This window comes from Rhinopithecus roxellana, chromosome 22 (genome assembly GCF_007565055.1).
Source record: "Rhinopithecus roxellana isolate Shanxi Qingling chromosome 22, ASM756505v1, whole genome shotgun sequence".
NCBI classification, from domain to species: domain Eukaryota; kingdom Metazoa; phylum Chordata; class Mammalia; order Primates; family Cercopithecidae; genus Rhinopithecus; species Rhinopithecus roxellana.
Genome location: NC_044570.1, coordinates 5,950,916 through 5,954,819, shown reverse-complemented (window position 1 = coordinate 5,954,819; position 3,904 = coordinate 5,950,916). Strand labels below are relative to the sequence as shown.

The following is a 3,904-nucleotide window of genomic DNA, read 5'->3' as shown; positions in this document are numbered from 1 at the left end:
CATGGTGAAACCCCATGTCTACTGAAAAACAAAAACAGACAAACAAAATTTAGCCAGGTGTGGTGGCGTATCTCTGTAATCCCAGCTACTTGGGAGGCTGAGGCAGGAGAATCGCTTCAACTCCGGAGGCAGAGGTTGCAGTGAGTTGAGATCGCTCCACTGCACTCCAGCCTGGGCGACAGAGTGAGGCTCTGTCTCAACAAATAAAACTAATAATAAAATAGCCGGACACGGTGGCTCACGCCTGTAATCCCAGCACTTTGGGAGGCCAAGGTGAGCAGATCACATGAGGCCATGAGTTTGAGACCATCCTAGCCAATATGGTGAAACCCTGTCACTACTAAAAATACAAAAATTAGCCAGACATGGTGGCGGATGCCTGTAGTCCCAGCTACTCGGGAGGCTGAGGCAGAAGAATTGCTTGAACCTGGGAGATGGAGGTTGCAGTGAGCTGAGATCACGCCACTGCATTCCACCCTAATAGCCTGAGCGAGGCTTCTTCTCAAAAAAATAAAATAACATAAAAAGTAAAATAAGTAAACAAACAAACAAAAATCTATAAAACCAAGCTGCAGCCCAACCAGCTTGGACACGTGTTCTCAGGATCTCTTCAGACTGTTTTCCCCAGGACTTGGTCACTCATATTTGGCTCAGAATAAACCTCTTTAAATATTTTGCAGTATTTGGCTGGTTTTTGTTTTTTTGTTCTTTTGAGACAGACTGTCACTCTTGTTGCCCAGGCTGGAGTGCAGTGGCGCGATCTCGGCTCACTGCAACCTCCGCCTCCCGGGTTCAAGCCATTCTTCTGCCTTGGCCTCCCGAGTAGCAGGGACGAGAGGCACGCGCCACTACGCCCAGCTAATTTTTGTATTTTTAGCAGAGATGGGGTTTCACCATGTTGGCCAGGCTGGTCTCGAACTCCTGACCTCATGATCCCCCCAATTCAGCCTCCCAAAGTGCTGGGATTACAGGCGTGAGCCACCGTGCCCGGCCGGCGCTCGCTCGCTCTCTCTCTCTCTCTCTCTCTCTCTCTCTCTCTCTCTCTCTCTCTCTCTCTCTCTCTCTCTCTCTCTCTCTCTCTCTCTCTCTCTCTCTCTCTCTCTCTCTTTGACAGGTTCATGTGTCTCTTCTGCCTGGAGACCCCCGTCATGCTGCCTCAGGGGGATGTGCACTGTCAGGAGGATGTGCGCTGACATGTTAAATTTGTCATAGGTCAGACAGTTCCTCATTCAGCTTGAGTTCTCCGCCCTGAGTTCTCACTTCTATCCTGGCTCATCATTACGGAGCCAAACATTTCAGTTCTTTAGACTTCACTTAAAAAAAAAAATCCCCAACCACATTACCGACAGCCCAAAGGAAGCATGTACAGGGTTCTACGCAAGCATCTCCGCTTCTCGAATCTGCTGTCTCCACGGCTTTTCCTGCTGTAAACTGTGAAAGGTAAATAAATCTCAGGACCCCAACACCACAAAGGCAAGGGAAAGGTCATACTGGAAACTGGCTCAGGCAAACCTGCCTCCCATTTTATTCGTAAATAAGGTATTACAAAGATTTTTAAAATTACATACCAGGGCCGGACGCGGTGGCTCACGTCTATATTCCCAGCATTTTGGGAGGCCAAGGCTGGTGGATCACTTAAAGCCAGGGGTTCGAGACCAGCCTGGCCAACATGGTGAAACCCTGTCTCTGCCAAAAATACAAAAATTAGCCAGGTGTGGTGACGGGCACCTGTAATCCCAGCTACTCTGGAGGCTGAAGCAGGAGACAGGAGAATCGCTTGAACCTGGGAGGTGGAGGTTGCAGTGAGCTGAGATCGCGCCATTGCACTGCAGCCTGGGTGACAGAGCAAGACTGGATCCCCGTCCCCCCAAAAAAGTACGAAAGCAAATTGTGCCCTGAGCACCTGTCATCACGAATTCCTGAGGCTCTGCCATAGGCACACGTCCTTAACCTCAGCAAAATAAATTACTCTCTAAATGGACTGAGACCTATCTCTGATAGGCCTTTTTTTTTTTTTTTTTTTTCTGGTTTAACAGGACATTTCGCCCTCATGGAAAATTATGCAATATTTTTGCGTTTGATATGTACTGCTTATCCTTTTTTTCTCTTCTTCTTTTTTGTGTTTACAGAACGGGTTTTCTTTCCCCTTTCTGGAAATTTTCGGCTGATCCTAAAATAGAGGCTGCCTCGCTTCCTTCTCGGATTCAAAGCAAGAATGATGGAGAATGAAGAAAATCATGATGTTTTACCCCAAAACAGGGCTCCGTGGTATAATGAGGATTTTTAATTAAAAACCCTTTGATGCTGGGCACAGTGGCTCACGCCTGTCATCCCAGCACTTTGGGAGACCCGGGCGGGCGGATCACCTGAGGTCAGGAGATCGAGACTATCCTGGCCAACACGGTGAAACCACATCTCTACTAAAAATACAAAAATTAGCCGGGCGTGGTGGCAGGTGCCTGTACTCCCAGCTCTTCAGGAGGCTGAGGCAGGAGAATCGCTTGAACCTGGGAGGCAGAGGTTGCAGTGAGCCGAGATCACACCACTGCTCTCCAGCCGGGTGACAGAGCAAGACTCCATCTCAAAACAAACAAAGAACAAAACAATAACAGCAAAAAACCCTTTGTTATCAACAAGTTCTTTTTTCCTTTTTTTTTTTTTTTTTTTTTTTGAGAGACAGAGTCTTGCTCTGTCACCACCCAGGCTGGAGTGCAGTGACACGATTTTGACTCACTGCAACCTCCGCCACCCAGGTTCAAGCCATTCTCCTGTCTCAGCCTCCCAAGCAGCTGGGCTTACGGGTGTGCGCCACCACGCCCAGCTACTTTTTTGTATGTTTAGTAGAGACAGGGTTACACCATGTTGGAGAGGCTGGCCTCGAACTCCTGACCTCAAGTGATCCACCCGCCTCAGCCTCCCAAAGTGCTGGGAACAGAGACGTGAGCCGGCGCGCCCAGGCTATCAAGATCTTACCACACCTGAACAGAGCATTTTACAAGTAAAAAGCATGTCTCCAAGAATCGAATATATTAAGTTCTCCAAAGAGAACTATTTACAGGTTAATCTCTGTCCCGATTCAATTATTCTCCGTAGTGTAGACCAAAAGAGTCGAACTCTGTAAAATATGTGTGTGTGTGTGTGTGTGTGTGTGTATATATATAATTTTATCGCTTCTCGGCCTTATGGCTAAGATCAAGTGTGTATATATATATATAATTTTATTTATTTATTATTTTTTTGAGACAGAGTCTTGCTCTGTCACCCAGGCTGGAGTGCAGTGGCGTGATCTCGGCTCACTGCAAGCTCTGCCTCCCAGGTTCACGCCATTCTCCTGCCTCAGCCTCCCGAGTAGCTGGAATTACAGGCACCTGCCACCATGCCCGGCTAATTTTGTATTTTTAATGGAGACGGGGTTTCACTATGCTGGCCAGGCTGGTCTCAAACTCCTGACCTCAGGTGATCCACCTGCCTCAGCCTCCCAAAGTGCTAGGATTACAGGTGTGAGCCACCGCGCCAGGCTGACAAATGGTTTTTTTTTTTTTTTTTTTTTCTGTCTTTTTTAAAAATTATTATTGTACTTTAAGTTCTAGGGTACATGTGCATAACGTGCAGGTTTGTTACATATGTAGACAAATGTTTTATATTCAGATGTTAATCTCTTAAGGATTGGGAGGGTCTGGAAGAAAAAGATCCAGCTGTGTCCAGCTATGTTAATACAGATTTTTTTTTTTTTTTTTTTTTTTTTTGAGACGGAGTCTGGCTCTGTCGCCCAGGCTGGAGTGCAGTGGCCGGATCTCAGCTCACTGCAAGCTCCGCCTCCCGGGTTTACGCCATTCTCCTGCCTCAGCCTCCCGGAGTAGCTGGGACTACAGGCGCCCGCTACCTCGCCCGGCTAGTTTTTGTA

General features: G+C 47.5%; 1 pseudogene; it reads left to right on the top strand.

Moving 5' to 3' along the window:
* The first annotated feature begins 3,166 nt into the window (after nucleotides 1-3,166).
* On the top strand, nucleotides 3,167-3,307 carry LOC115895689 (annotated as a pseudogene).
* Nucleotides 3,308-3,904: the final 597 nt, after the last annotated feature.